Source organism: Saimiri boliviensis, chromosome 16 (genome assembly GCF_048565385.1).
Source record: "Saimiri boliviensis isolate mSaiBol1 chromosome 16, mSaiBol1.pri, whole genome shotgun sequence".
NCBI classification, from domain to species: Eukaryota; Metazoa; Chordata; class Mammalia; order Primates; family Cebidae; genus Saimiri; species Saimiri boliviensis.
In genome coordinates, this window is record NC_133464.1 from 66,163,556 (window position 1) to 66,185,377 (window position 21,822).

General features: G+C 35.2%; 1 protein-coding gene across 18 annotated transcripts in view; it reads left to right on the top strand.

Moving 5' to 3' along the window:
- The window catches only part of ENOX1 (ecto-NOX disulfide-thiol exchanger 1), a 616,720-nt gene that overhangs the window by 307,756 nt on the left and 287,142 nt on the right, over nt 1-21,822 (top strand). The gene's annotated exons all lie outside the window — the stretch shown is intronic.

The following is a 21,822-nucleotide window of genomic DNA, read 5'->3' on the forward strand; positions in this document are numbered from 1 at the left end:
TATTCATTGTAGTCTTGCACAGCTAATCAGGACTTGTAAGTGTGCAGATTGTTATTCCAAAATCCAGACTCTATGTACGTTTGTAGAAACAATGAAAATTTGGCATCTATTAACTGTATCCCTTAAACCTCATATTCACACCCCATAAGGAAGAAAAAGAGTAACTCACATAAATAGTGTATGAGTTGAAACATTCTTTTAAAACTAGAGGACTCACTACATTCAGATAATTCACTTCGATCTGGAAATGACCATCCATTTGCCAAAAGTGCCACTGACTTCTCATTGTAAGGACAGTCTTTTCTTCTGCAGTACGTCTCCATTGTTTCTCTTTCTGAAGTTGGAAAATAATCATCCTTGTATATTCTCAGCTCAGCTCAGAAATAAGAAAGTTAGACTTATTGGAACAGCTTTTTCTAATTGCCTTATTTTCTACAGCTTTCTTTCTTTAAACAACAAATTTCAACAAATATATTAATTTTTATTGTCAAGTAGCTTAAACCTACAGAAAAGAGCAAAGCTTATGTATCCACTCCCATATTTAAAATTTTTTTAATGTTCTTCAGATATCTATTTCTCCTTTCCCAGAGGTAATATCATGATAATAAGATTGTTGTATGTTATACCATTCACCACATATATATTTATAATTAATCTATATATATGTATGTGCAGTTTTTTTTTTAAGTTTACACAGATGGGATCATACTGAATATATACCTTTGAAACTTGTTTTTTCTTAATACCATTTTGTTTTAGAATTCTCTCTGTCAATATATGGAGATTTACTTCATTTATAGTGGTTAATTGTTACATAGTTTTCCACAAATGAAGTATGTCCACTTTCTCATAATAGAACCAGTCTGTTGCTTTTTCTGGACAATCACCTGCCTGCCCCCACCATCTCTTCTTTTACAGTGGATATATAAGGTGACTGTGGGATGCTGCTGTGTTTTACCTACCACAGAATAGGCACTTGGGAAATACCTGTTCTGTACATTCTGCTGCAAAAACCTCTCACTTCCCTCTTCTCAACAGTGTTTCTGTTTTGTTTTGTTGTTTCTGTTAAATGTGCCTCTATCTTTTTCTATTGATTTTTCCATGAGCAGTTTCTAATGTGGCTTTACTTATTACATCTCAATCAACTAAAATTGTATCTGAAGAATAGGGAATGACAGGTAAAATAGAACAAAGACAAACTATGGAGAGTAAAAGAAGGAGGAAGGGGTTATTTTCCCCCTTTAGCTTCTAAAGGTTCAGTTGATGTCCCGGAGAGTTACTTTTTGAAGTTGCACATTCTTTTACACTTCATTATCTGGAAGGTCAGCTAGTTTTTGAGGACTTTTCTCTTCCGTTAGACAAATAAAAAATTCCTTTTTGTCTCTTTGTTTCAGACTCACATAAGAAAAATGTGCATGATGTTTTTAAAGTTTAGTACATTGTTAAAGGTTTCATATCTGTCTCAAGTTAAATGTTGTTTAGTGTCTGGTACATTCACAAATTGAAAACTATCAAAAATTCTCAAATGAATACATATTTGTATTTTCGGTAGATTTTAGGCTCGTTTTATGGAGTGTTTCACCTAGCATGTGCTCAATAAATCTTTTTTTGAATGATTGAGTGAATAAACAAAACAACAAATATTTGTAGAGATTACAGTAATATTTGTAGAGATGACATGGTCATTTGACTTGATATGTTGAAATTTCTATTAATCATCTTTCATCTATTAGAACACTTCAACACTTCAATGCTTAGACCTCCTGTAATTGAAAACTGAGGTCTATAAACAAATGGAATATTAGCATTCACTCAGACCATCCATTCCCCAAAGTATTAAAATTAAAGACTGTGAATCTGTGTGTAGGGTTCCCATCTTATTTAGGGCTCTAAAAACATGTCCTGGCCAGGTGCAGTGGCTCACACCTGTAATCCTAGCGCTTTGGGAGGCCAAGGCAGTTGGAAAACAAGATTAGGAGACTGAGACCATCCTGGTCAACATGGTGAAACCTTGACTCTACTAAAAATACAAAAATTAGCTGGGTGTAGTGGTGTGTGCCTGTAGTCCCAGCTATTCAGGAGGCTGAGGCAGCAGAATCACTTGAATATGGGAGACAGGGGTTGCAGTGAGCCAAGATCATGCCACTGAACTCCAGCCTGGTGACAGAATGAGACTCTGTCTCAAAAAAAAAAAAAAAAAAAAAAAAAAAAAGAGTATCCTCTATGTTAAAATTTTAAGAGCTGTATATCTTAAGAGTTTAGGCTATTCTCATATTCTGTTTTGCTATTCTAAGAGATTAAAGCCCTTTTTTTTTTTTTGGCTGGTTATATTTTTGTATATGACTGTGGCCTTGGCCAGTGCCACCACTAAGAAAATGGAACTTCAAAAATTCAGGAGTAAAAGCAACTATTTCTAGAACTGACACCACCTTTCCTAGGTTCAATCATTACCCTTTTAAATTATTTATTCCCTTCCATATGCTGAAAATTATTAGACTATAAATGATCTTACCACTATCCCACTGTGATTTGCTTTATGAAAAGATTTAAGTATTGAGAACTCCAAAACCTAAAATGCAATAAATAAATAAATAAATAAATAAATAAATAAATAAATAAAAGAGAACTTCCTTTGGTTTTCCTTAGCAATGCTCTGGTCTTTTCTGAAAGTCAAGTTTATAGGGTTTCTCTCTCCTTAATCTTCATTTTTGTTGTATTTGATAGAATTCTACTAAGCTACAATACTTATGCCAATTTTCATTTTCAGCAGACTCATAATTGAGCCTAAATCCTCAGAAAATAGAGTTTCTGTCAGAAATGTTGGCATACATTCCCTATCGCTGTCCCTCTGGCCATCCCCACACTGCTTAGGCTGTTGTGGACATGTGGAATCAGCAGGGAAATGCTTTCCAGCCTTAGCTCACATATGTTTTTAAGTAGAATTTGTTGTGTGGTGGTACTGATATCCCCAGTATGAGATAATTAGTGCTATTTTCTTAATGGTCAGTTTTTTATATTTATTAATAGCTATCATAATGATAGATCTGCTGATGGCCTTGGGTTCTTATGTGGCACATTTATTTATAAACGTGGTAGAATTCCAACACCTTGTAAACTCTATTTCTGGTGGATTTCACTTTAGAAAATCAACTCACTGGCTCTGCCAATCTGTCTGCCTTCAAGTTATCGCATGAAGATTCAGCTCAAATCACCAGCAGACCTGTCACTTCCTTGCCTCCCTCTCCCTTTCTCTGTGGGCAGGCCCATTCTCTCAGAAATACCAGCCAGCAGGGTCAAGCTACCGAGGAACATGAGAAAATGTGTCTGCTGAAATCCCTCCATATTTGTTTTCCTTTTCTTTATATATCAGGGTCCATATTAATTTTTTAAGAAAGTAATAATTAATCTACCAGTGGCTTAGCAGAAGGAAGATTGGCACTAGTCCTGGTACTGGATTCTAAATCTTTCAAATACAATTTGAGAAGGTACTCACCAAACTTTGAAATACAATAAAGAAGAGTGAAAAAAGTAAGTATAGTTCTTAATTCCAGTGAGAGGACCAGCAACTTCATTTTGAATACATTGAAACCTGAATTTGAAATCTTCCATACAGAAACTACAATGCAAAATTTAAGGATAAGCAATGTATTATTCCCAAAAGTGTCTAGAAGACAAAATTAGATAAACAGGTCTAAGCAGAAAACAAAGCTAGTTAAGTGTTAGGAACTTAGAAAAATCTTAAATTTCAAGTGTGCTGTTAACACTTGAGACAAAGACATAAATAATTAAGCACAAAGAATCTCAAGGATGCTTGTATAAGAGACAAAATTAATATAGGAAAGCCTCCTTAATTAGGGTGAACTAGGGAGAGAGCACTCTTGTTGGAAGTGGGTGATGTTTCATTTCAAGGGCGGTTGTATACTCCCAAGTAAATCTAGTAATATAAGCTTGTTCCTGATGCAAACCTTAACAACAATAAAAATCCTCGCTATCTTGCTTCACAAATCCCTAACTTTCCCCCAAGATTTTTGCTCCAGGATGATACATACTGGAAAGAATCACAAAAGTTTGGCCTTTCACTGTCTTAAGCAACTTGTATTAACTTAGAATACCTAAGCCAGTGGTAAACTTAATTTGAATGTAGTTCTCCTAATACACTTTTTTGACAAATTCATTACAATTTAAATTAAAAAGTTGTTTTAAGATTACAGGCGTATTTGTGCTGTAAACCAGAATGATGATTTCCAAATGATGTTTTTCATTTACATATAGCATTTTATTTCCCCTTAAAACTAAGGTTTCACTCAAGAGGAAGAATGATAAAACATTAAAGTGCAGGTCACCTGACTTCCTGCTTCTGTCTCCACTCAGAGGAAGAGGTTACAGAGTACAGACATCCCAGCACCCCTAGTACAGGGGACATAAGGGGAGGAAAAGATAAGTACTAGGAAGGGTGATTGCCAACCAGCTTTCTCTTCCCTATTAACCCAGAATTTGGCATGCAGCCAGTGTTTCTTTAGCTTTTATTGATAGCCCAGAGATGAGTGTGTATGCTGGAGGTAGGAGAGGGAGTTCCTTTTTAAATAGACGCAAGAAAACTATCTATTTTTATGAAAAGGACATTTTTCTAAATTCTTTCCTAAAATATGGACAACACTTGAATGAATACTATAGGCAAACGTATTCAAGATAAAATTTGTGAGATCATTTCTATTCATTTAAAATTTTTCACACACACAAAAGACTGTTAGTTACTGAACAGTGCCATCACTGTTAGAAATTGCATCCTAAATTTTAGCAGAGAATGTGCAATCCCCCCCCTCAAAAAAAGATGAGCTAAGGGAATGGAATGTACTTTTCATTTAATTTAAAAGAATTTTTTGTTGCTTTAAAAATATTCTGGATAAAAATCCAGTAGTTGTAGTTTCTTAGAATTATCACAGGAATATGTATTCGACAAGCCAAAGGATGGCAGTCATAGTAGGATGAAACGATGTTCAACATTTTACAGCTCAGTTTGCTCATCAGAAAGATTACTAAATTGAAAGATCATGTGATGAAATTCCACTTGCATGGAAAATATCTATTTATAAAAAGGATAATACAAGCCCCATGGGAAATATAATATATAAAAACCTATTTTCACTTCTGCCCTTCTTAGCAAAATGAGACATTACCCACTTAAGAAATTCTACTCCCTTTTTTTCCTGTCTGAGAATTCCTGTCATTTGAGGAAATGTGCTGTTGCTTAATTTATTGGTTGGAAATGCTAAAATTGTATTTGTGAAATTAATCTTGTAAAAAGAGATGGCAAGATGTAAATAGTATTAACCTTTCATTACACTGTACTTAGAACTTTTTTTTTTCCCCCTGAAATTTCCATACCCAGCTTTATTTTGTGGAGGTCCTGGAAGGCATGCATAGAACTTGGCTCATATTAGGCTACGATTTAAATGTTTGCTGAACAAATAAACAAGAAAAATAATTAAAGATAGCCTACAAAAGTGAATTTCCAAAAATCCGATAACTTCAGTGGGCTAAATACCAGATGGAGAAGGGCGCTGCAGATATGATGCTCCACATTTTCCTTTTATGCTTCGTCTCCAAGGCCCTACTCTATTTATTGCTATGGCATCTGGTAGGCTTTCTTTTCTGGGCTCCACATGCTCCGTGCCGTGTGTTAGAATTTTCCTGGAACGAAAGTCAAGGAAATACCGTTTCTAAAAATATGCCTTATGGAGTTTTTAAAATATAATATTTCCTTTCTACTAGCTCATTCACTTAGGGAGCCTAATAAATGGTATTCACATGTAGAAAAAAATCACAGTGAGTCTGATTTTGTCCATGCAACAAACATAACAATTATTTTAACAAAGTGTGCCAAGATTGTTCTCCTTTTCAAGAAATTTTATTTTTGTGTGTTTATGGCTACAGACATTCTGTGCTTACTAAAAATAGTAGCTAAAACATTTATTCAGTGCTTATTTATACCAGGAACTGTATTTTATATATAATTGGCAAGTATAATCCTTTAACAGTCCTGTATAGTAGATATTATTTTTTATATTTTATAAATGAAGAGATTTAGGCTTAGACCGTTTGTGAAGCATGGCTAGTAACTTACAAAACTGGGATTGCTTTCTCTTTTTTCTTTTAATTTTCTTTTTTTTGTGTGTGAATGACTCAGTTTTAAAGGATTTTTTTCTTTAAACATTTTATTAGGCAAATATTTAACTATGCCAAATAGTTTAAAGAAATGTACAGCAAATACTCATATACCCACCACTGTGCATCATTCTATCCCTCTATCCATTCATGAATCTTACTTTTGGATACATTTCAAAGCAAGTTATAGAAATTACTATATATCTTCCTAAATACTTGGCTGTGTGCATTATTACCGGAATTTAAATTTTATGATTCTTTTTTTTCCTTTGAGGTAAAATTTACATATAATACAACTCACAACTTTTATGAGTGAATTTCCACGAGTTCTGACAAATGTATCTACCTGTTGTACCCAAATCTATATTACTCCAGAAAGTTCCTGCAGGCCCCTTCCCAGTATCCCTACCCCACCAAGAGCAAATTGCTTCTTCTTTTAGGGCTTTATATAAATGATACCATACTATATATACTCTTTCGTGTCAGACTCCTTTCATATAGCATAACGTTTTTGAGATCAATCTGTTCTTGAGTTTGTTGGTAGTTCTCTATTTATCGCTGAGTTGTATCCCATCTTACCAGTTTGCTTATCCGTTCTTCCACGTTTCACCTAGTATGAATGAGCTTCTATAAACATTCTTGTACAGATGTTTTTGAAGGCATAGGTCTTCATTTCTATTAGATCAACATCTGAAAGTAGGATTCTAGTCGTAGATAGGTGTACCTTTAGTTTTTGAAGAAATTGCAAGATCTTTTCCAAAGTTAATTATTTATATTCCCACCAACAAAATATGAGAGCTTTAGTTGTTCTGCATTCTCAACCATATTTGGTGCTGTCTGACTTTTTAGGTTTAGCCATTTTGGTGGATATGTGGTGATGTTGCAGTATGATCTAATACGCCTTTTCCTTAATGACTAATATGTTGAAATCATGTTCATATGCTTACTGGTCATTTCTATAATTTCCTCTGTAAAGTGTTCGTTGAAATTATTTTCTCATTTTTAAAATGTGTTGTTTGTATTTTTATTATGGAGGTATAGAAGTTCTTTGTATGTATGAGCCATATATGTAAGTATATAAACAAGTACTTTATTAGGTATATTTTGTAAGTATTTCTTTTCAGTCTGTGCCTTGTTAATTTTTTCTCTTAGTGATGTCTTTTTATGAGCAGAAGTTTTCAATTTTGAGGTCTAACTTATCAGGGCTTTTTTTTCTTTTATGGTTATTATTATTTTCTGTATCCTGTCTGAAACAAGGTTATCTCTAAGTAATATATGTATAAATATATTTATATACATATTACCACATATACTGTATATATATGTCATATATATAGTTTGTAGAGCTTTAAAGTATAGTTTTATCTTTTAGGTTCAGATTTGTGTTCCCTAGTGAATTAATTCTTATTTATTGTGTGAGGTTCCTATACAGTTTTTTAATTTTCTATGTGGATATTTAATTCTTCCAGCACTATTTGAAGATGTTCCTTTCCCCCATTGGAATTTCTTAATGTTATTCTTAAAGATCAAATGACCACATAAATATACATCTATTTCTGAGCTCTCTGCTCTGTTCCAGTGGTTTTTGTAGCTTTTTATACCAGTACCAGACTACACTGATTTCTGTAGCTTTGTAATAAGTCTTGAAGTCAGATGGTATAAGCCTTCCTTCCTTTTTTTTTTTTTTAACAAAATTGGTTTGTATATCCTAGTTCCTGTAAAATTTTAGATTTATTTTAGAATTACCTTGCTTGTTTCTAAGAAATTAGCTAAGTGGGATTATGATATGGAATATATTTATTCTAGGGGTCAATTTGAGAAGAATTGACTTCTCACTAATATCAAGCCTTCCAATCCATGAACATACACTATTTCTGTATTTATATAGGTCTTCTTTAAAACCTCTTAGCAATATTTTATATAAACATCTTAAATAGCTACTATTATATTTATTACTCAGAATTCCATTTGTAGATACAATTTAAAATTTTTAGTTTTCAAACTTTCCTGTTAATATGTGAAACTACAATTATAGTATTACCCTGATAGCAAAACCAGACAAATACATAAGAAGAAAGGAAACTGTAAACCACTGTTTTTTATGAATACAAGTAGAAAAATTCTCAGCAACATATTAGCAAATTGATTACAGGAACATATAAAAAAGACTAATACACCATAACCAAATAGAATTTATCCCATAATACAAGGTTACTTAAACATTTGAAAATTAATCACTGTGAACTCCATATTAATAGAATAAATGAAAAACATACAATCATCTCAATAAACTTAGAGATAATATTTGACAAAATCCATTTCATAATAAGCATGCTCAACAAACTAGAAATATAAGGAAAGCTTTTAAGCAGCTGAAGGACATCTATGGAAAACTTATAACTAACATTACAGTTATTGTTGAAAGACTGAAAGTTTTCTACCTAAGATGAGGAACAAGACAAGGATTTTTACTCTACCCACTTCTAGTCAATACATTACTGACTATAAGCTAATAAATGAGTTCTGTGAGGTTGCAACATATAAAATCAATATACAAAGACCAGCTATATACACTAGCAAGAAGCAATTTAAAAATGAAATTAAGAAAACCATTTTATTTATAATACCATCAATAAAAAATACTTAGGAATAAATGTAACAAAAAGAGTATAAGATATGCACACTGAAAACTGCAGAGCATCATTGAAAGAGATTAAAGATGACCTCAGTAATGGAGAAACACACCATGATCATAGAAAGCTTCAGTTTGCAAAATGTCAGTACCCCCCATATATATCTACAGATTCAATGCCATATATCCCCAAATGTATCTACAGATTCAATGCCATCCCTATCAAAATCTTATCGGGCTTTTGTCCTTTTTCCCACCTTTTTGTGGAGAATGGCATCTTGCTATATTGCTCAGGCAGATCTTGAACTCCTGGCCTCAAGCTGTCCTCCTGATTTGGCCTCCATAAAAGCTAGGATTACAGGTATGAGCCACTGTGCCTGGCCTGGCTGGCTTTTTAAAAGAATTGTCTGATTCTGAACTTTATATGGTAATACAAAGACCCTAAATAGCCAAGACAGTCTTGAAAAAGAACAATGTTAGAGGACTCACAGTTCCCAATTTCAAAACTTCTTACAAAGCTAGAGTAATCAAGAGTCTTTGGTGCTGGCAGAAGGATAGAAAGATTAATGGAATAGAATAAAGAATCCATGAATAAACATATACATCTATGGCCAATTGATTTTCAAAAGGGTTCCAGAGCAATTCAGTGGAAGAAAGAATAGTCTTTCAACAAATGGTTCTGGGACAACTGGATTTCCACATGTACTAATAATACAAGATAATGAATTTGGATGCTTGTATCACACCATATAGTACAAAAATTTACTCAAAATGATCAAAGATTTAAATATAAAAGCTAAAACTATGAAATTTTTATAAGAAAACATAGATATAAATCTTTATAACCTTGGATCAGGCAATAGTTTTTGGATGAAATACCAAAAGCATATACAACAAAAGAAAAATATAGATAAATTAGACTTTATCAAAATTTTAAACTTTTGTGCTTTAAAGAACACTATCAAAAAGTGAAAAGAGAACTCAAAGACAGAAGAAAATATTTGCAAATGTTATATTTAGTAAAGAGTATACAGGACATGGGAAGAACTTTTACAATTCAATTAAAAGGCAAATAACCCAATTTAGAAATGGGGAAAAGATATGAACAGATGTTTGTCCAAAGAAGATATTATAAATGGCCAATAAGCACACAAAAAATTCCTCAACATTATTAGCCCTTAGACATGTAAATCAAAACCACAATGTGGTACCACTTCATACCCACTTGGATTACTATTTTAACTGTCAAATTATTATAGTCTAACTTTTTTAGACAGTAAATATAGTAATATAGTATATAGTAATGTGATAATTGTCTAAAAATGACAGACAATAACAAGTGTTCACAAGGATGTGGAAAATTTTGAACTTAACATGCATTTTGATGGTATTGTAAAGTGCTGTAACCACTTTGTTAAAACACCTTGACATTTTCTCAAAAACTTTATCATAGAGTTATTTCATTCCTAGGTGTAGACCTAAGAGAACTGAAAACATACATTCATGCAAAATGGTACGTGGGTGTTCATAGCAATATTATTCCTAATAACTAAAAGAACAGACAATCCAAATAGGCATCAGCTAATGAATGGATGAACAAAATATGATATATGCATGCGGCAGAATATTATTCAACCTAAAATCAGAATGAAATACATTTGCATGCTGCAAAATGGATAAACCTTCAGAACATTAAGAAGTCAGACAAAAAGACTATATATTGTCTGATTCCATTTATATGGAGTGTCCAGGATAGGCAACTCCATAAGTACAGAAAGTTGAGTAGTGGTCATAAGGGACTGGGGGAATGGCGATTGACTATTGTACTGTTACTGGGCACAATACTTCATTTTGAGTGATGAAAGATTCTGGAGTTAGAAAAGAAGAATGGTTGCACAACCTTGTCAATGTACCAAAAAGCATTGAACTGTACACTTTAAAAGAGTGAACTATACATTATAAAAATTATATCTCCAATAAAAAAGTTTTTGTAAATATATAATTTTTGTAAATATACTTACTAGTTCTGATAGTTGTTTGGTAGGTTTAATGGGATTTTTAATATAAAATATACCACTCAGTTTGTTTCTTTCTAATTGTTGTAGTTTTTCTTTCTTTTTATTATAATGACTCAAACTCCGTGCAAATGCTGAGTAGAAGTGGTGAGAGTGGACATCTTTGTCTTGATCCTGATTTTATGAGGAATTTTTTATTAACAATTGAGTACAATGCCCACTGTAGGATTTTCAGAGATGCATTTTATTGTATTAGGGAAGTTCTCTTCCATTTCTAGTTGATAAGCATTTTTTAAAAATCCTTAGTGAAATTTACTTTTTTCAAGTTATTTTTTGTTTTCATTCCATTGTCATATAGTTTTTCTCTTTTATTGTCGGAATTTTCCACTGTCCCTTATATCTGATATCAAAGAAATAGATAATATAAGTAGAGAATCCCACAACAGATTATAGAGGCTAGGGATACAAGTAGCTAGAATCAATTCTACTAGCATTCCTTTAACTGGAACTAGACCAAAATACAAATGGTCATGTTAATTATAGTCTTCCTGGGTGCCTTGGAGAAGTATGAAATGATTTGATGAAAACAGAGCAATTAGAGTGATGATAATTAATAAAAATAAAGCCCTTTTATATATTATTATTTTAAAGTAACAGAAATCTATTTTCAAAAGAACACCCAAATACTGAGGTTGAACAAATAAATGAATGATTGATAGGTGGTGCAAGCCAAGTTTCTCATTGTCAGGGCAATTGCAGTAAGTTAGGAGACTGGGCTGCAGTAATCCCTGTAATGCTGGGTTAGAGCTGGGCATATCAGGTAACTTCATGTAAGCTTAACTATTGTTTAGTTTCATAAATATACATATGGTCAGATGCAGAAACAATTATAGATATGTTTATATACCTGGGTTGGAATATGTATTTATACTTCTTGGCTCTTTCTGCTAAGGGGGCCTGGGAGCAGTGATACCTCAGTAGCATTGAGCACATGGAGTGCCCAGATCTTGGTTTCTAAATATTATTTTCCAATAACAGGAACTAGGGATCCTCAGAGAAATGACTGAGTCTGTGGATGGGACAGTAAAAATACAAAATCTTGGAGCACCTGGTGGTATGCCTTTAAAAAGTGCTCAAAAAAACAAAAGGCATACAGGAACCAATTTAATAGAGCTCCCAGAGACCAAAGCTGGAAAAGTTTGAGCCATAAAATAAATAACATCATATTTGATTATAACCCACAGTATAAAATAAATATGTCTGAGTCATCCTAAAATAAATAAATGATTGAACCAATAAATTAATAGTCTTTCTTCTAAAAGAATTCCAAATAGTACAGGTAGATATATCCCCCTTCAGATAATGAAGCTTATCCTCTCCCTTAAATGTGGGCTGGATTTATGACTGGCTTCCAAAGAAGGGAAATAGTAACTTTACAGTGAAAAAGCCTAGTAAACATTACCTTAACCAGGTGATCAAAGTTAACAGGCTGATGTCATTTGCCCGCCCCTGATGCAATGTGATGAGAAGTTTACCTCACCTGGGTGACATTGTTCCCAATAACCCTAATCAGTCAAAGGGAAAAACATTAGCAACCCAAAAGTGAGGGACATGCTGTAAAAAGACTTGGCTAATACACCTCAAGACTGTCAATGTCATGGGAAGCCAGAGAAGACTGAGAAACTGTCACAGACCAAAAAAGACTGAAAGACATGATGACTCAATGCAATGTGATATCCTAGACTAGAATGGATCCTGAAACAGAGAAAGGACATTAGCAGAAAGACTGGTAAAATCCAAATGAAGTCTGGAGTTGAGTTACTGGTAATGCACCAGTGCTGGCATCTTAGTTGTGACAAACGTGCTGGGCCATGGTAATGTGAGATGTTAACGCTGGGGGAAACTAGGGCAGGAGTATGTAGGAACTCTTTGTATTATCTTTGCAACATTTTCTGCAAATTTAAGATTATTCCAATATAAAAAGTTGTTAAAAACTGTAATAATAAGAAGGCCCCAAAGATGAAACAGATATTGGCAAAGCTCTTGTGGCATGAGTCGGGGTATAAGGCCTGAGTCCTGACTGCCCAGCCTCTTCTCACTCCTCACTCCCTTCCAGGCTCCCTCCCTCCTTCCTCAGGTCTCCAGGGTTCTCTGTCATGCATTGTGAAAAGTACTGCCCTGCAGAATTAAATGCAAACTCCTCAACATGTCTTCTGGGGCCCTTCATATTCTCACCCTTGTCTAGCTTTCATTTTCATCATCTGTTGACTTCTTGCCTCCTATATTTATTTCTGTATTTTTATTTCCTTCACATATTTTGAAGGCACTTTCTTTTCCTCAAGCAGATCATGGCCTTCTTGTTGATTTTGAACATGCTATTTTTTTTTCAGCTTGGAAGACCATTCTCAAACTTATTCACCCTCAAAAACTCTTCAGAAATCATCTTAGAATTCAGCTTAGGAGTGAGCCTTCTCTTGAAAGGCTCTAGGGCAAAGGGACACATATCTGAAACATTTCTACGATAGCACGTGATTCTTCCTAGTTGCCTGCGTGCGTGCCTGTAAGCATTCCTCTTGCCTGCAAATAGTCCACAATCTCCTTAAGGATATCATTCGTCTCTCTCTGCCAAATGTCAGGCACATTACTTGCACATAGTAGGTATTCAATAACCGTCAAATAAATGAATGAATGGATGAATAAGTGAAGAGTAGCAATTTATTGAAATTAGATTATTTTCCTTTTCGTAGGCTTTTAATTTATTTGAACCTAGTTGTCATGAAAATACAAATTCAACATTTTAATAAGCAAGTTGATCCCAGTTTGCCAGTTTAAAAGAAAAACATTGGCTTTTCAGGAGTAAGTACTAGCCTCAATTCAGCCAGCATGTATAGAACATATTGAGAGTGGTCGGATATTTTTTTCTTTAAATAACAAAAATTCTACATGGCACATACTTTACAGTCAATGAAATAGGTAGTGTAATGTTGCTTTTTCAGTCTGCTGGTGTTTGAACTAGTTGTCAGTAAAGCTAACTGCATACATTTATCTTCATTAGACATTCCGAGGTGATGCTTTTTGATGCAGGTGGCCCAGCTCTTCCCAGGCTCTTTAATTTGCCAATTATTGTACCCACTATCTGTAGAACAGATAGTGATTAGTTTCACATTTTGCTCACTGGGCAGCTTAATGTTCTTGTCACCTTACATTGAGTCTTAAATGTGCAAAGCACAAAGAAAGTGAAACGTGTTTCTCAGACTTGTGGGCGATGGTGGCTGTCATGCCAAGTAAATTGAATTACTCCTGAATATAGAAATTAAAAATCCTGGTTCATTAACCAAGAATAAAATAATCTGACACAAGTGCATCAAAAAAGGCAACATGAGTATGTGTGCATAAAGGTTAGATGCATCTTTTCATTTTCTTTCACAAAAGCATCATTTGCTGTCATGTGGGATCTGAGTACTAGTTTGCTGGCTTAGATTACTACCGTTTAAGAGAGAGAGAGAATGGCAGGATCTTGTTTAGAAAATAGCATTCCACCTTCAGAATTTTTTTCTTTGAGTATTCTAAGGCAACATAAGTCACCCAAAACAGAGAATGAGAGGCATCGATTTTTAACATAATGACTATTCGGTACCTTACGTTTTGGACAATTTTGCTCTATTGCCAGAGAAAGTTGAGAAGTTCCCTTTGGAACAATCCAAAACCACACTTAGCAGTTTCGTCTGATGTTCATTTGTTTAATTTCCTGGGAGTGAGGTTGACTCATTTATGGGGACTTAACCTAGTGTCATTATTAGCAGAAAAGATCATTTAACATTTTAAGAAAACATGGGAAAATGTGAGGCACATGGCATCCCAAACATAAACTTTATTTGCTACACTCTTGAAGAATTTGTTTGCATATAATGTTGTTCACACCAGTGATAACAGAAAATGTATTTAATAACTACTCAGAATTAATATGCTGTAGTATGCATGGCTGCCTAATTTAATTTATCTCTGATTAAGCCTATTATGTTTGAGATCACTTTACAGAAGAGATTTTTTTGCCAGCTGTAAGCTTATTTGAATTGTAATATAAGTTAATAATGTGTGAAATAACCAGTGGTGCCTACTTCTAAATGTTAATTTTGCCAACTGACTTCCTGAGTTGCATACCAAGGCCATTAATGGGCATTTAGTTAATATCTTACATGAAGACCAGCTATTGGAGTAAATATGAGAACTATTTTAGGAGGCAAAGACAAATGGCACAGAAATTCTTTAATTCTGAAATCCAGAGGAAAGGCTCTTGCATTATAAAAGTAATTGGAAATCAGTGACTGATAATCACATGACATCATATATAAGGTAACACTTACCTTTTACATAAGTTGTGTTCTAAATTTATTTCTTCAACACTAAATCATCTCACTGGATCAGATAGACTGGGACCCTCAGGCAGTGATCCATGCAGCACCTGCCTCACTGTCTGGGTAATCAGGTCTCTCACGTGGGCCCAGCACCAGATGGAAGGGACTTGGGTTATTGCTGTTTAGTGGCTCGTTCTCCACGTTGTAGACCAAGCTTTGTATGTTTATCCAGAGCCAATTGTTCCATCAGTCAGTCTAATCCCCTTTTTCAATGTCTTAAGTAAGTAAAAGTGATTGGGCTAATTACATTCCCTTGCTCAGCAGTTGGCCTCATACAAGGTTCTGTGTATCCTTAGATACAGTTTGCATGGCTCAGAATGTGAACTGTATTATTTGTATACATGCTCAACTTTGGTAAACTGATTCCTCCCTACCCATTCTCAAACTGCTTTTCTCCCTTTTTATATTTCTTTTTCTGGCTTTGTTTTTTTTTTTTTTTTTTTTTTTTTTTTGAGACAGAGCTGTGCTCTTGTCACCCAGGCTAGAGTGCAATGGTGCAATCTCACTTCACCGCAACCTCCACCTCCCAGGTTCAAGCGATTCTCCTGCCTCAGCCTCCTGAGTAGCTGGGATTATAGGTGCCCACCACCATACCTGGCTATTTTTTTAATTTTTAGTTGAAATGAGGTTTCACCATGTTGGCCAGGCTGGTCTCAAACTCCTTACCTCAGGTGATCCACCCGTCTCAGCATCTCAAAGTGCTGGGATGACAGGCATGAGCCACCACACCTGGCCCTTTTTCTGGCTTTCTAATTAAAATTCCACCCAGTACTCAAAGCCCCTTAAAATCATACCGGCTCTATGAAGATTTCCTAACCATCCCCAGGCCATGACCACATCCTCACTCGTTGGCGGTGGGTCATTTGCCTTGATCATGTAGTCACCTTTTCCTGTATTCTACTTATAGACTCTATGAGGACAGAGTCCTTGTAATTTAAATTGTTACAGCCCCACGTTGCCTGGTACCATTTCTTGTAAGAAAGAAACTATCAATATTGATAGTGATTGGTATTCAGAATACAAACATGACAAGGGAGAAGCTTATGTATCATGAACCCTAGGTGAATAAATAAATGTAGGGGAATACATAAATAAAATCAGTTTGTGGGTTCTCATTTGTTTTAAATTTGGAGTAGAAACTTGCACGTAATGATTAACAAGTCACAGATCACAAAGTAGATTTCTCCTTGCTTTGAATAGCTCTTGCTAGGCATATAGTTTGGATCTCAGAATGTGTATAAAGCAGTGTTTCTAACCCTGACTTACATGAGGATTGGCTGGGAACTTCAAACATGTATGCCCATGACAAGGACTCACCTTCGAATAAGTTAAATCAGGGAGCACTATCTTTTTTAAAAAGCTAACCAGATGATTTTAGTAAGAACCCCAAATTGAGAACCACTGGTGTAAAGGAAACGTAAAGGTCATTAAATTCATTTATCCATCTGGTGTTTGATTACTGTATACAGCTGTTTAGCAATGAAAGAAGAGTGTTTCTAATAGGATTAAAATTGCACCTCTCTGGGGCAGGTTTCCGTGCCATATCCAATCCTTCTCTCAAGCTAACACCCAAGGTGACCTACTGTCTTTGTAGAGCACTGTCCCATTTTTAACACAGAAAGTTCCACATAGTAGGAAACTCCTCTTTACTGGGCAAACCAGGGCAGTTGGTCATCCTACTACCTACACACTTATTACTTGGATACCACAGAGGTATTTTTGGATAAATTTCCTCTTCAGAAACAGAAAGTGGGGTTTCTGATATAATTATTAGTGGAAAAATATAAACAGAACACTTTAAAACCTTAGCAGCCTTGAGGGGAAAGAGACATATCAAGAGAAAAATGGAAAACAATGCAGTAGGTTTTCATAGAATTTCTGCAGTTAAGTTGAAGGAGGGGGATTATGGCATGTAATTAATTAAAGAACATAAAAATATTTACCTTTATCTCTGTTATGTAGGAAAATTAAGGATAACTTTGTTAACATAAGAAGGCATGGAGCAAAAATCCCAAACTTGTAAATATAATTAGACAATATGCTCCTTGAATAGAGTTTTGTTTTGTTTTGGTTTGATTTGTTTTTGAGATGGAATCTCGCTCTGTCGCCCAGGCTGGAGTGCAGTGGCACAATCTCAGCTCACTGCAACCTCTGCCTCCTGAGTTCAAACAACTTTCCTGCTTCAGCCTCCCAAATAGCTGGGACTGCAGAGGTGTACCACCACATCCAGCCAATCTGTTTTGTAGTTTTAGTAGAGACAGGGTTTCACCACATTGGTCAGGCTGGTCTCAAACTCTTGACCTTGTGATCTGCCTCCCTTGGCCTCCCAAAGTGCTGGGATTATAGGCGTGAGCCACTGCACCCAGCCGAGCATAGTTATTTTTACAAAGAAGAAAGCAAAGGGTTATTGACAGCTACATGGAAAGTTACGGACAGAACTAACATGTGGCTCCTAGATCATTTTCCGGTAGGATCTTTGGCTTTTTCCTACTACACATTTCACATAGTACCTTCCTTTCAGATAAAAATAAGTGTTGTTAGATTGATAGAAAAATGAAAACATTTTAATAAAAATTTAGCTGTTTGTTGTATAATGATAGCATTAACTTTTTTTCATCATGAATGTCCACTTGAGTTTTATGCTGATTTTGTGGTGTAGTCCTGCAACCTAAGGATTAACTTATCTCCGTTATTTTCTGTTTTGGTCACGTTGATCACTGGATAGTCAGTCTGACCACTACATAGTTGATTCATTTTGCTTATTGATTACAAAAATTTCCAGAGGTGCCCTAGTCATTTAAGTGTCTTTTTAACCAAATCAAGTCCACTATGCAGCAATTCAGTCAATGGTTTGGTGTTCATCTGTCTAAAATGTTGATGGTACCACATAGGGACAAGATATCAAGCTATACTTAGAAATACCTCATTTCATGGGAGTCATAAGAGATTTTTCTCTCACTCTAAAATTGGTATGCTGCTATAGGAGGAAGCATCAATCAATAAAAATTATAACATATTCTGTTTTCCTTTCCTTCCTTAAAACATTTAGCTGAAGTTGTAGAAATTCAGAGAAACATATGTTAGAGTGGGAAGTTGCAGATCAAATCATCCAGTCTTTTCCAAAGTATGTCAATAAATATTACCTGAAAGAAAAGAAAAAAGAGGCAGAGTCTGTAGTTAAGTCAGTTTGCATAATGGAAGGTAAAACAAAATGGAACAGGTACCTCATATGTATTTCAAAGCATCAGTAATGGAGCGGGGAGCATGAGATAATCAAGGTGTGTTTCAGAATCGTCTAACCGCAGAACTCTTTGTCGTGAACACTTGGAGGTACTTCATCTAGCCTCCTAATTTTGTAGTTAAACAAATAGAATTTTAAAGGCGTCAAGAAACTGATCCTGGGTCACATACTTTCTTTTATTGTTTTTGTCCAGACCTCCTTTTCCCCTACTTTTATATTGTTTTTTCTAATTTTTTGTAAAAGCTCCGCACACCCATTTTCAGTGGATGACTGATGCGTTGCTTCCAGGTGACCAGCTTACCGATGATGGGATGCTGAAAAACGGAAATGAAAAACTAGTCACTTGTTAAAGATGTACTTTTAGACAGTTTAAGGTTTCAATATCATCTCATATTTTGATTTGAATAACTTTTTAAAAATTGGGTACCTACAATATGCCAGGTTCTTTTTATGCATTGTATGATTTAATTCTCATAAAATCCTGCAAAACAGAATATGTCCATTTTCCTATTGGGGAATTTATTTAGTACAGGGAAGACTGGAGATTTAAAACAAGGTCAGTCTGACTGTAAAGTTGAACATCTTGTTAAACTCAAAGATATGATGACAGCTACATTGGAAGTGATCTTGTTGATAACATAGTTAACTTTTTTAAGAAAGTTATTGGTCCATAATTGAGTATGACAAAGAATGGAGAGGACTACATAATGTGAGGTAGACACATTTGTAAGAAATATACTCAGGAAAATAAACATATGTTCAAGTTAAAGGATTACCTACAAGCTGACATCAATTTCTTTGGGGGATGAGGGGAGGAATACACACATATATACCTTGGTGCATACATACATGCATACCTTCTTGAACCAAAAAATAGATACATTTCAGAGCGATAAGAATCAGTATATAGTTTAAAGTTAATCTGGACATGTAATTGTGAGAATTTATTGTCTGATAGGTTTTGTTGCCGGCTACACTGCTTTTCATATGCATTTTGGGTATATTTTTATTGAATGATAAAATGGAGTTTGACCATTAACCTTCAATGATATAAACTGCTCAACTGCCTTCCAAATCAGTGATCATTGTTTGGAGTTATCTTAAAGCCAGATGATTTTCTGAAATTTCTCTTCTTATTTAGCAAATGTACATAGCTTTTCTTAGTATAATTATTTAGTTGGGCCAGTCTTCCTGCTGTTCTAGTTAAAATCTTTTTTCTCCTTCCCCCCCTCCACCTTTCTCCTGTCTTTCTTCCTCCTTATATCTTTCCTTCCTTACTGATAAATTGATGTGCATCTACCTCAAATTGATTATTTGTCCAAACTTGTGGAGCCAAGATAACAAAATGCCATTGTCTTGATAAAGATAACATTTATGGAAAGTCAACTTGACTCTGCCTGATAATCCCTAAAAAATAACAGAGAAGTAAAATGATTTTGTCAATACCCTCCTTAAAAGTAGTTGTGAGGTGGTTAGTAGTCGATTTCAGGAAATGCATAAAGTTCTCTGGATAAACAAACTAGACCAAAACAAAATACATAAGTCCATATAACTATGAAGTAAAATGTATAACACTAGAAACTTCTGGTTTTATTAGATTGAACACATGCTTTCATATCTTCCTGTTCCAGAAATCTCACTAAAATTACTCTCTCTAAAATTAGTAAAGAATAAAAAATAAACCTCACTAAAATTAGTAAAGAAGTTAAACTATAAAGCAGGGATACAAAGCAAATGAGAGAAAACAAAGAGAGGAGATGATACTGAACGTGAGGTATCAGCCAACCTGTGGAAGGTGGCAGAGTGAAAGAGGAGGAAAAACTGAGGTTCCCTAAGTCAAGCCTTCAATTTCCTGCATGGGACACTGCAGAGGCTTAGGAGTCATGAGACTGGAAGGAGGAGGATTGATTGCCGGGAGTTTCAGAGCAGCATAGCATATGGAGTAATTAGGCCTTGCCCTCCCTAGCTCACACTACCACTACCGATTCCCCCATCCCTATGTGAGGCATCGGGATTGGGCTACATTGAATCAGAGGTACTCTGGACTCAGAAATCAGGCCCAGAAGAGAGGATGAAAGTCCACAGAAGGAACAGGTGAAACCCTCCTGGACTATTTCCCTGACATAGCTCCAGGAAACCTACACCTAGGGACTGCCTCCTTAGACAGGGGTTTGGAGATTCTTATCTGCAGAAACTCAATAGTCCAAAAAACGACTGTGGCAGAGCCCCGATTGAAATGGTTAGATTCCCCACTCTGTCACCTCAGAGGGATGCCAGTCAAGGGAAAAGCACACCCTTTCTACACTCAGGGTTTCCCTGGGAAACTAGACCCACTGTTTTTAAATGCAAATGAATTGTTTGTTTCATATATATAATGTATATATGTAAAATAAACATATATATTTCTTAAATATAAATGAGTAATAAAGGGCCATCAGATATTTGAGAATATCTGCTCACGTAAAATGTAGACTAACATATAGAGATCAAAACAGAGAAAGGGACTAAAGGAGCTCAGAGAAAATACAGATATTTCAGGAAACAATTGAAAAGCTTTTAAAAAAGCTTTGAGGCCGGGTTCGGTGGCTTGCGCCTGTAATCCCAGCACTTTGGGAGGCCAAGGTGGGTGGATCACCTGAGGTCAGGAGTTCGAGACCAGCCTGACCAATATGGTGAAACCCCATCTCTAAAATAAAGAAAGAAAGAAAGAATAAAAAAGCTTTTGAAAAGCAAATGAAAAGCTTTTTATACTAACTTCAGAAAGATGAGAGACACTGTTATATCTATAAAATAAAAAGTATTATATAAAACAGGAACAATTAGAAAATAAGGAGGTTTGGAAATTAAACTTACAGAAGAATGTAAATGATTCAAAGGTATAGAAGTCAAACTTTCTAGAAACTGGATAGTCCAAATGTATTCACACTGCTGATGCAGACACACCCGAGATGGAGTAATTTGTTTTTAAAAAGAGGTTTAATGGAATCACAGTTTTGCATGGCTGGGAAATCTCACAATCATGGTGGAAGGCAAGCAAAGAACAAAGTCACATCTTACACGGTGGCAGGCAAAGAGACAATGAGAAGCAAGTAAAAGGGGTCTCCGCTTATAAAATCATCAGATCTCATGAGACTTATTCACTCCCATGATAACAGTATGGGGAAAACCACCCCCACGATTCAAGTATCTCCCACTGGATTTCTCCCACAATGCATGGGAATTATGGGAGCTACAATTCAAGATGATATTTGAGTGGGAACACAGCCAACCATGTTAAATGGAGATGGGGTGAGGTGGAGGTAAGACATGGAGTGGATTCATCCATGAGGTTCCACATTTTGCCATAGGCAACCA